The 12663-nt window shown below is 32.5% G+C and overlaps 1 protein-coding gene and 1 long non-coding RNA gene across 3 annotated transcripts in view; one reads left to right on the plus strand and one right to left on the minus strand.

The window, feature by feature from the left end:
* Nucleotides 1–12663, minus strand: part of LOC145311973 (uncharacterized) — a 48761-nt gene that overhangs the window by 18270 nt on the left and 17828 nt on the right. The window lies entirely within an intron of this gene.
* On the plus strand, nucleotides 1867–4184 carry LOC145312820 (uncharacterized). The gene is made up of 3 exons (XR_013877133.1): nucleotides 1867–2679; nucleotides 3406–3474; nucleotides 3680–4184. It is a non-coding gene; the product is annotated as an uncharacterized LOC145312820 (long non-coding RNA).

Here is a 12663-nt window from a genome sequence, read left to right on the forward strand (position 1 = left end):
ATGCATTTGAGCTTAATAAATAAACTTCGTGAAACTACCCCTTTTAATTTTTTTATAACATTATTAAATATAAAATGAAAATATTATTATTACCTAATGTTATCACTGGGGGTTATTTTTTGGGGGGGGGACCCCAAACCCTCCTTTTCCTCCAACATATCAAGGTCAACCTCATCCAAAATATCGGGTATGCTTGCATCGTCGATCGTCTTACGTTCACGCAAACTACGAGTACGCGTAACTGAAGAGTCAGGCATAGCTTGGACAACCTCACTGTCATCATCGTCACCTATAACTTTATTAGAGTCAGGCTCAGCCATTCTCTAACGATGTTGTAACTGAACTAAAACTAAAAAAAAAGATTAATATTAATTATGACTTTATGACTTTAAGCCTAAGGTGGTGAGAATGGCCAGGTTACCGCTTACATTGGATGATTGGGGGAAGAAAAGGGTTAACAACTTAACAGTAACTCCACCCATAATTTTATTTTTGGGAATAGTAAGGGATAAAATAAACACACATAAAAGAAAGTGTGGGGGGGGGGGGTATAACTATAATCCGAAGTACGAGGGAAATCATGGGATGTGTTGGAAAATATTTATATGACATGTAAGACTAAGAATTCTCCTAATTTCCCCTTGAGGAGGGGGGAGGATTTGATGCTTAATCTGCAGAAGGGGTAATTTAACACTTAATTTACCCTCCGTAAAAGATTAAAGATTAAAAGATTAAAGATTATTTGAAACCTGCCCCACCCCCCTTTTTCAACACTTCTTATTTGAATATAATTATATGTAATCTTTTTTTCTCCACCCATCATAACGTAATGGTTAGGAGGAGGGGGGGGGGGGGGAACCAACAAGATTTAATTTGGATTTAATACGATGAAATTTTAGTAAATAAATTAGCCGTTAGAGGCTGGATATTTCAAATTGTTTTTCAATTTATACTTAAGTTTCATCATACATTGGTAAGAAAAGTTAAAAATTATATTTCAAGTTTTAGAAACCTATTTTTAAGAAAAGTTACATTTGAGATGAATAGAATTAAAAAAGTATTCGGTAATGTAGACAAACAAAATTGCTTCATAGTTACATATTGGAAGTTACATAACATTCAAGGATTACCATTTTTATTGTCAGCTTTGATGTCACTTTATGAAGGCTTTTTGGCCAATTATAGAATAGATTGATGATAATGATATGATGAATATCTGTATCATTTCATATCTTTTAAAAACAAAGTTTTATACCAACGTTTTCTTTTTGGTTTGCTCAACAATTTTGGGGAATTTTGGGACTTGGTTGCTTCATTAAGTTGAGTGTAAAAACGTTTCAACTATTAATTGTTATTTACAAAAGGGGTAATTTTGTGCATCATCATTGGGAGTGTACATCAATTTATCGGCCATTATAATATAAGGTTATAATTTATAAAGGTGTCATATATATAAACCTTTCTTAAAAGTTAAAAAAAAAACTCTCTCCCGTCACCCAGCATTAGTGGAAAATTTTTATAAAGGAAAATTTAAATAAATAAAGGGATTATTCATTGTATTTTTTTTTTTGGGGGGGGGGGGGTTATATTCAAAATCAAGTTCAACCCTTTCTTTTCATATATTCTATGTATAATAAAGGTGTCATATATATATTATGGAAAATTTTTATAAAGGAAAATTTAAATAAATAAAGGGATTATTCTTTGTATTTTTTTTGGGGGGGGGGGTTATATTCAAAATCAAGTTCAACCCTTTCTTTTCATATAGCAACCCTTCTTAAATAGGGGAGGGGGGGGAGACTAGTGTAAAATAAACAGCCCATTGCCCTTCCCTTTATTTTGGGGGGGGGGGGGGGACTATAAAGGTGTTAACTGTTACTTACATGTAAAACCCTTTTCCCCCACCCATATATGTTTGGATATTGACCTCTAGGCTCTAAATGCGGATGCCACTTATTTTAAAGGGTATGTAAAGATAAAATTTTTTCATGCTATTAGACTATTAGTATTAACAAATTAAAAATCTTAACATTTTCTAAATAATAAATATCGAAGATTGATTTTACGGCATTAGGTTGGTTTATTCGAAGATTGATTTTACGGCATTAGGTTGGTTTATAAAGATAATTTACATTTTACAAATTTGTAATTTAAAGTTAAATTGTAGGTTGGCGACGAACGAGAGATGGGCCAGCCAACTTCAAGTTACTTGGATACTAAGGGGAGAAGAAACGGCGGCGCAACCGCCGAAAACTGCCGAGAAAAGGCAAAATAAATTTCAGCGGCTTATCGGAAGGTAATGAGGAAATTACATTTTTGCATACAACCCCTTTATTTTAATGGCTTTCTCTACCTTTTGACCGCCTTTCTCTTTGTTTTAATGCGTAATTAGTTTTTATATACGCATAAAATAAACTTATAAAGTTAATTATTTTTTAATATTTGATTTTGCAGTGTTTTTATACGTATATTGTGAACGTTTTGAAATTGAATTGAAATTGAAATTAATTATATCTGCATTTGCATTATGAAAAATAAAATACTAATTATTAAATTATTATTTATTACCTTAATAATTTATTTCAGTATAAATATCCGAACGAATAATGAAATCTAGACCCAGCAGCACGAAACGAAGGAGCCAGCGAATACTTGAACGACGTCAACGACTTGACCCAGGTATAATATATATTGAATTCTATTTATTTTTAGTTATTCCAAGTGTAATATAATGAATAAATAATCTTTATACAAAGGATCTCGCTAACCGATGAACCGATCGGGTTCTCCTTTTTACCTTTTAACTTTTTCAAACTTTGCATGATGTAGTTACGTACGATTTAGAAAGCGAAGCAACTCTATAATCATTACCAGAATGTCCGTAAATCCCTTTTAAACATGTTGATTTTTCTACTTTTATAACAACAAAATTTTATGTGATCTAATTATCCGTTTGATCTGGTTTTTGGTATATTGATTCCTTGGACAACAAAGAATAATATTATAAGCGAAGCAAGCAACTCTATAATTAAGTCCTAGAAATGTAAGTATAACCATAAACATTATCGGTTATCCTGTATGAAGCAGTTTTCCAATAAATTTACTTACAATTTTGCTTCGACTCTTATACTTTATATTTAAATTATTCACTTCAGACACTATACAAGTGTTAATGTCCGTTTGTCCTACCGTTTCAGTGCTTCGCTTTTATGGATGTTGTCATCGTTGTTTTAAGTATAGCTACTCTTTAGTTTAATTATATTACTGTAGTAAAGTTTAAACTTTTTTAAAGTTAAACTGTCCGTTTGTATAAACTATAGGACTAAGTTAATAAATGGGACTCCTGCGTTTGTACACTCCGACGTTTGGGACTTTGAAATAATAAATAAGATTTAATTTATTAAGGTGTGGCAGCTGTTCCTCCTGTTGCTGTTGATGATGGCCATGGACGGGTTGTTCAACCAAGAGGACAAGGTATTATATATAATCATATTTTTATTATTACCTATTCCAAGTCTTATATATCTTGTACATATTAACCTAACCTAACCTGTACAGAAATACTTAAAATTAATATTTTAATTTAACACTCCTGCGTTTGTCCACTCCGACGTTTGGGACTCCTGCGTTTGTCCAGTCCCCTTACTTTGAAATAATAAATAAGATTTAATTCATTAAGGTGTGGCTGCCGTTCCTGTTGAACCCCAGCCTGATGGGAATCGTCGAGGACGCCGTAATGCTCCAAGAGGACAAGGTATTATATATAATTGGGACTCCTGCGTTGAGATATTTTATGATTTTGAAAAATTAACCATTTAAATTAATAGTAAATATCATACAGAATTGCTTACATGATTATTATAAAACAAGGATGAAAACATGCATAAAAGAGAAGCTCCAAAAAAATGCGTCAAAAAATCTAAGCTGGATCTTTAATTAAAATGTATTTTTTTTGGCTCTTTAATTAAAATGTATTTTTTTTGGCTTTTATGGAACTAATTGTAATCTACAGAAGGGAAAATCACTGGGGATGTACATCGATCTATCGACCACCCTCCTGAGAGATTTTAATTTTAATTTTGATTTAATTTATTATTAAGGTCATGCTCAACAGGTTTACCAGATGGGGAACCACAATAATGTTGGTGTTGCTCCGGGCCCGGCTCCCCATCAAGCACCACAGCCCCCGCAACAACAGCCGGAACCCCCACAACAACCAGACGCCATTCCAAACCCCCCCCAAGAGCCCCCCCAAGAGCCCCCCCAACAGCCCCCCCAACAGCCCCCCCCACAGCAAGAACCTCGTGAGCGTCGTGAGCGTGTCGTACCGGCTATTTTTAATTTAACCATAGGTGCGCACGCAACAGTCAATATCAACAATAATCAATTTGAATTCTATTTAAATTAATATTTATAATTTTGTAATATTATTTCATAATAGAATTCAAATTGATTATTGTTAATTTTGCAATATTATTTCAATTTGTATATACTATTTAACTATTTTTCTATTTTGTGGTGTTATCCCCCCCCCCCCCCCCCGACTAAATGACTGGATTAGGTTAGGCTTTTCTCAAATTTATACCCCCCCCCCCCCCCCCCCCGACTAAATGACTGGATTAGGTTAGGCTAGGTTAGGTTATATGGCTAGGGGGCCGAGCGCCCGCGGTTATTTTTATTGGTGGGGGGGGGGGATAAAAATTGTAAAAATCTATTTTGTATTTTCAAATTTTGTATATACTATTTTTGATATATTTATACTTTATTTACTAAATTTGCAGATTTTTTAAAGGGGTAGTTTCACGAAATGCATTTAAACTTAATTTAGTGAACCGCATATTTTATCCTGGTTAAATGGTTAAACTACATTTATATGGCATATATTTGAAAAAATTTCAATTTTCTACCACATAGTTTTTAAAATGTCAAGACTTGAAAATCGTCTTTTTAAATTGCATATATCACAAAAAAGACAATTTTAAGGTCTTGATATTTTAAAAACTACGTGGTAGAAAACTGAATTCATTTCAAATATATGCCATATAAATGTAGTTTACCCATTTAACCAGGATAAAATATGCGGTTCACTAAATTAAGTTCAAATGCATTTCGTGAAACTACCCCTTTTCTTTAGTTTTAATATTTTCATTTAATTTTTTTTTCAATTTCATTGTTTCATTTTCATTTTTTAGTAGCAAATCTACTTTATATTTCTAAATGTAAATATGTCTGTCTGTCTGTCTGTTTTTTTTTCGTTTTTCAATTTCATTGTTTCATTTTCATTTTGTATTTCATTCATTTCATTTCATATTCATATTCGTGATAAAAATAAATGTGATAAGAAACTCGAAATAATACACTTTTTTATTCATTCTTATGGTCGGTCCGTCCGATTTAGAAAGCGTAGCAACTCTATAATCATTACCAGAATGTCCGTACGTCCATTTTAAACATGTTGATTTTTCGTCCGAGATAGTTAGCTTTTATTCGTTAACGATGCAAGAAATAGCTATTGATAATTTTAAATACGTGGAACGCTTACCTAACCTACCTAAGTTTTATCAAATAACTATATCAAACGTCTCTCTTCCTTCCTTGGATACAAACGGCTGCGCCCCTAGCATTTAGAGGCTCTATATTCGAACCTACCTACCTACCTACCTAAGTATATCAAATAACTATATCAAACGTCTCTCGAGTCTCTTCCTTGGATACAAACGGCTGCGCCCCTAGCATTTAGAGGCTCTATATTCGAAGGGATATGAAAGGGCAGAAAAATAGCCTAAAACCATCTAAGGACCTATACGAAGCTGTACTGTAAAGGAGAACCATATAGGTTCAGTGGTTAGCGAGATCCTTAGCTACAGACAAACAGAGCTTACTTCTTTATAAGTTTACTAGCGGCTACGCCCCTAGAGGCCTCTAGTGGCACTTTAAATGTTTTTGTTTGTTAAAGTTAATACTATAGCTATTGATAATTTTAAATTTATGTCTTCAATTCAAAGTTAAAATAAGTACACAAATAAAACCATCTAAGGACCTATACGAAGCTGTACTGTAAAGGAGAACCATATAGGTTCAGTGGTTAGCGAGATCCTTAGCTACAGACAAACAGAGCTTACTTCTTTATAAGTTTACTAGCGGCTACGCCCCTAGAGGCCTCTAGTGGCACTTTAAATGTTTTTGTTTGTTAAAGTTAATACTATAGCTATTGATAATTTTAAATTTATGTCTTCAATTCAAAGTTAAAATAAGTACACAAATAAAACCATCTAAGGACCTATACGAAGCTGTACTGTAAAGGAGAACCATATAGGTTCAGTGGTTAGCGAGATCCTTAGCTACAGACAAACAGAGCTTACTTCTTCAATTATAATTCAAATTATAGAGCAGCATCGCAATTACAAATTAAATTAAATAAAAATAAGAAAATTATTTTTCATAGTTTTATTAAATTATTATTATAGCATATATATGTCAAGTTATTTATGTGGAATCTAACTAAATATTCACAGGAATGCGATCTCAACTCAACGCAACATCAATGATCAATCGATAATGATCACTGACTCATCAGAGTCATCACCTTCACCTTCGCTCGCGCCACCTTCGTTTTCCAGAACTTCCAGGATGGCGTCAATATCGTCATCATCGGAAGATGGATTTACATCGCCGGAGATATCGGGATATTCGTCTTCATCTGATGATAGATCTACTGTGCCATCTAAATTAATCGCACGGTCATAGACAGCTAACGCCTGGATAACGTCGTCATGGTAACCGTTGCATTTGGCTTCCATTTGCTGCAGAACAAGTTCATTTTCTTCGCGTGTACGCTGAGAACATGGAAGGGCTTGGTGAAGGAATTGGTATATACCAATTCCTTCACTAAATAGTCTGATCGCCTGCATATTACGAACACTCTGAAACCCCGACCTGTAAAGCAGGTTAGATATATCTTTAAAAGATCTGTGAAGGACCTGATAATGGGCGTACCATCCAGGCATCAGGTCGGGGTATAAACTTGGTTCTGGATCTGTGCAGGTAAGTGTACGGGGGAAGTAAGGAACCAAGTCATCCATCGCTACCGGCTTGCGCCTGCGCCCAACTCTGACTCTCTGTCCTTGTTCCGCCATAATATTAATAACGATAGCAAAAATAAAACAAATGTTCAAATGTTGTCACTTCAAAGGTCTGTAAGCAAATGAAATTTCAAGGAATCATTAATTACCCCCTACAAATTTTTCTTTGTTGTTGGTTTCCAAGAAATTATTAAGATTTATAATATTCTAGATATCTTCAAATATAAAGTGTTGGGAATGGGATGTGTGAACTATTTTTAACAAGGATGACAATATCCATTAAAGCAAAACATTAACATAAATGCATTAGTATAATCAAAATTATAAGTAAGTATTCTGTCTATAAATTATATAAATACTAACATACTGACGTCTATAACCAACACAAATTATAGAAAAGCTTCGCTAATTCCTAGTATTTTGAATTTTCCATATGTTTTGTTTTGTTTTGTTTCTTGGGGGGGGGGGGAACATTAACATAAATGCATAAGTATAATTATAAAGTAAGTATTCTGTCTATAAATTATATAAAATAGTAATACTAACTGACGTTTATAACCAACACAAATTATAGAAAAGCTTCGCTAATTCCTATTTTCCATATGTTTTGAATTGTTAACTTATTTCTTGGGGAGGGGGGGGGGGGGGAGGGGTCAATATTTGTATCGTAAGTTGTAATGTAACGGTCAACCTTCAAATAGGGGAGGGGTGAGACTACACTAGTATAATAAATTATAATCTTACCCACTCCCCAAGTTAAAAATTAATCGTGACCCCCCCCCCCCTCTCATATATATAAACATAGTGAAAATGAAATTATAAGAATCCTTGTTACTCTATAATTAAGGTATGTCCATACGTCCCTCCGTCCGAGTCTTTTTACGGAAATACACTATATTGTTATATATAGAAAAAGATTGTTATAAATGTTTTTTTTATCACGTATTTTACAATTTTTTTGTCCATTTTCACCGCTCATTATGAATATGGGCGGAGTGGTAATGCGCGCCCCCCCCCCCCATGTAACCCCCTAAAATTGGGGTTGGTGTTGTTTTGAAAGTGTTAGTGTCTAATAAAATTAAATCTAAAGACTATCCACCAAAAATGAATATAAAAAGTGTATTATTTTGAGTTTCTATCACATTTATTTTTTACAATATCACGCAAAAGTTATTTTTATAATATTTACAATTCAATTTCAATATAGTTATTTAAGTTTCTATTTACAATACATACAAAACAAATAGTTAAATAATTAGTTAATATTAGATGAATATATGATGGCGATGGTGAACAGGTAATAATAGATGGCGATGGATTATTAATATATATACAGATGGCGATGGTGAACAGGTAACTGATTATGACAAGTTGATTGATGATGGTTAATGATAGTGCTGGTGAATGTGAATATTTATCTGGTTCTGTTGGCCAGGATGCTCAGGAACAGGAATAGGGACTCTTACACCATTAATAATATAATTATAATAATTATTATTATTAATGGTGAAAGTATTGTTGACCCTATTCCCCACTCCAGGGGGGCCATCGGCGCCCCTAGGGCCCCTGGGACCTTGAGGACCTTGAGGTCCTTGAGGACCTTGAGGACCAGGAGCAGGACCAGGAGCAGGACCAGGAGCAGGAGCACCAGGGGCAGGCTGGTCAACTGGCGGCGGTGGTACTACACCAGCAGGTCCAACTCCAGGAGCATTAAAAACCTGATCACCAATGATGATCAGGTTTTGCCCTATATTTCCCGCCTGCCGTGGTGCACCACGTACATGGGCGCGCTGGACAGGGGCACGCTGGGGCTGGACAGGGGCACGCTGGACACGGGCACGCTGGACACGGGCAGGCTGGACAGCCGGTTCAAGGGCCGCAACCCCCGCACGTACCATACTCCTGGTTACTGAAGGCATTATTAACAGAATCAGATAATAATAATTGATGATAAATATGATGGCGATGGTGAACAGGACGATGGCGATGGTGAACAGGACGATGGCGATGGAATATGATGATAAGAATAAGATGATACTGATAGGGATGACTGTGGAAAACTGTATAAGATGACTGGTGTTGTTGACTGGTTGACCTTGGTCTTGAATGCTTCTTATATTTTATTAAACTAAGTTGTATTTGAACAGAACTCAGATATTTATACTAAATCTCCGCCCCCTTTGGCCTTTTCTTCCGGTCATCATACGACGTATTTGCGATGGTTTTAACGTGGTTTTAAGATTTTAAGTACTTTCCGGTCATACACTTAAAGCTTAAATAAGTCTTTACTATATTTTTGATAACTCTTACTCTTAGTAGAAATTATAATTGTACATACATCCTATATCCGTAAAATTGTGTTTAATACTATTTTAATATAATCTTGAAAAAATAATATTTGATTGAAATAGAAATCATTTAAATTTACTATATTTGATAACTCTTACTCTTAGTAGAAATTATAATTGTACATACATCCTATATCCGTAAAATTGTGTTTAATACTATTTTAATATAATCTTGAAAAAATAATATTTGAAATAGAAATCATTTAAATTTATGAGAAAGAAAAATCTGTAAGAAATCGTTTTTACTTTCCGGTCATACACATATTATAAAAATGCAGGTGTTAAATTAAAACCTTATAAAAAGAGGGGAGAATTTCATTAGATTGGTTTAGCCTGGTAGTAATGGTTAGTTAGAAGGAGGGGTGGGGGAGGGAGATAAACAACAAGATTTAATTTCTCACGGAAATACATTTTGATTTTTGTCTGTCTATCTTTTATCATTTTATGTTGCTTCAGAAAATAGATATTTATCGCATCGTATTATAGACATATTATAGACATTTTCGTTTTTATTTATGTAAATAAATCAGAAATAGCTTCGCTTCAAAAGTTAGTTTCTATAGTTTTACTTTTAACATATTATAGACATTTTCGTTTTTATTTATGTAAATAAATCAGAAATAGCTTCGCTTCAAAAGTTAGTTTCTATAGTTTTACTTTTAACATGTTATAGACATTTTCGTTTTTATTTATGTAAATAAATCAGAAATAGCTTCGCTTCAAAAAAATAGGTTCTATAGTACTTTTACTTTTAACATATTATAGACATTTTCCGTGGATTTTAATTTTTAAAATATATCTTTAGTTTTTTTTCACAAAGCCGTAATTTGTCGATATAAGTCGATTTAATTTTTTTTATTAAAAAAAATAGATATCATTCTAGAAATCTACATACAAAGAAATAAAAACTTGACTTAAGTACTCGTTTTTATGGTAAATAAAAATATCGTCTGTACTTTCCTAGTTTTATGAAGGCTTTTTGACCAATTATACAAAGATATGATGATAGTAACCAAATTTAGATAATCACTTTAATAATTTTAGTTCTTTCTTTTTGTCTGTCTATCTTTTATTAAATACAAATCGTAAAATTCGGAATAACTATATACGGTTTTTTTGGACTTCAGTTGAAAGAAATCGTTTTTAATTTCCGGTCATACGCTTATAATACGATGTGATAATTTGATAAATATCTATTTTTTGAATTAAATTTATCGCCTGGACAGACATACTTACAAAGCTATGTTCATATATATTTAAGATTTTAGATTAGTTTGTTTCCCTTCAGTATTTTTTTTGTTTTGGAGCGAAGCTAATTCATAATTAATTTTTTTTAAATTTTTATAGACATTTTTCCGTGCATTTTAAATTTGTTTCAATTTTCCCATAATTACTAAAATAAAAGAATAATGTCAGTTGTCTATAATATGATAGGATAAATATCTATTCCAATATGGCTTCTAAATTACATATACGGCACAATGCGATAAATATCTATTTCAAACCGTTGGGTCAGTAATTATATAGAAATAAAAACTTGACTTAAAAGTACTCGTTTTTATGGTAAATAAAATTAACATATCTTCGCTTAATCGCTGTACAATATTTTTTTTTGGGGGGGGGGGGCGGGGAGGAAAAATTTATGTCACCTGATTAAGGAAGGGAAACTGGAAGGGTCAACTTAACTGAACTCACATGAGAAATATGAGATCTTCATACAGAACAATAATTTTCTATAATTAGGGTCAGTTTGTCCGTCGACTATTTGTCGACTATTCTGAACTATTTAAGTGTTATTATCCGTTTGTTATACAGTTTCAGAAATCGTTTTAATCTTACAGAACAATAGCTTTTTTATAATTAGGGCTGGTCAATCTCCGTAAGAAAGCGGATAGCTTTTTTCATTTCTGGTAATGTAGGCATTTGCTTCCTGTATCCGTTTGTCATAAAGTTTCAGTACTAGTTTTTATGGATGTTTTAATCCTTGTTAATATTCCCCAATATACAAGGTATATTGATAAAAGCGTTTTTTTTTGGGGGGGGGGGGGAACATTTATGACCGCATAAAGCTAAGGGTCAACTCATGATACAGGAAATATGAGACCTTAGAGAACAAGGACAAATCGTTACAATTTACAAAACTAACTCCAATCCAAATAAAATAAAAATATTTATTTTCATTTTATTTAAGTCAACATAGTTTATTTATTTATTTAGATTATTTATTTCATTAAAGTAAAAAAAGTTATGATTATTGTTTTGTTAGTATGTTAGGTTAAATAATAAATTAGTACATATTACTTGAGTTAGAATGATTAATACATTATTTAATGGTTATTGGTGGTTTATTTTTTAACTTTTCTTTCACTTTATGATATTAGCAAGTTTGATATATGGTTGAGTTGAAATGTAGTAGACAGTAAGCAGGGTGGAGGGTTGGATAATGTAGGGTGTTGGATCTTTGGAAGGTGGATTATTATAGAGTAGATACGCTGAAAGCCTGAAACAAAAAATCTTAAGTCTTAACAGCTATGTGAGGGAGAGGGGGGGGGGTGGTAATTTATCTATCCTTTACAACCCTCTCACATACTCACACGACAATACAAATACACATAATAAATACTAGGATATGACAATGAAAGAAAAATCGAGATTTTTGGAATAAAGAAAGGGGAGAATAAATTATTTAAAAGTCTTATCTATTATACAAATTTTATATCTAAGTTTTCATATTTATTGAATTGTTTACAAGTAAAACTGATATGGTTCTGATATCGCAAAAACCAATCAACCAATATTATTTTTTTATAATTCATTCTAAAAAAATAAAAAAAACTCATCAATATTTAATTTTTAAAGTTTTCATATTTATTGAATTGTTTAAAAGTAAAACTGATATGGTTCTGAGTTCTGATATCGCAAAAACCAATCAACCAATATTATTTTTTTTATAATTCATTCTATAAAAATAAAAAACTCATCAATATTTAATTTTTAAAAAAAATTGTATAAAAAGTAAAAAAAAACACTGAGAAAATATTAGGTGTAGAGGTTTCGTGTTTTTTCTAGACAGCCATATTGGCTATTTTTCCAAATTTTGACGAAACGAAAAAATTTATTGGAAAATATCAGTAAATATTAACTTTCAGGATCGTAAAAATTTAGAAAAGATTTTAATATTTAGGTTTCCTGTCCAAATTCAACCCTTTCCCTAATTATTATAAACGTCTTTG

This window comes from Acartia tonsa, chromosome 2 (assembly GCF_053477335.1).
Source record: "Acartia tonsa isolate MP-2025a chromosome 2, ASM5347733v1, whole genome shotgun sequence".
NCBI classification, from domain to species: Eukaryota; Metazoa; Arthropoda; class Copepoda; order Calanoida; family Acartiidae; genus Acartia; species Acartia tonsa.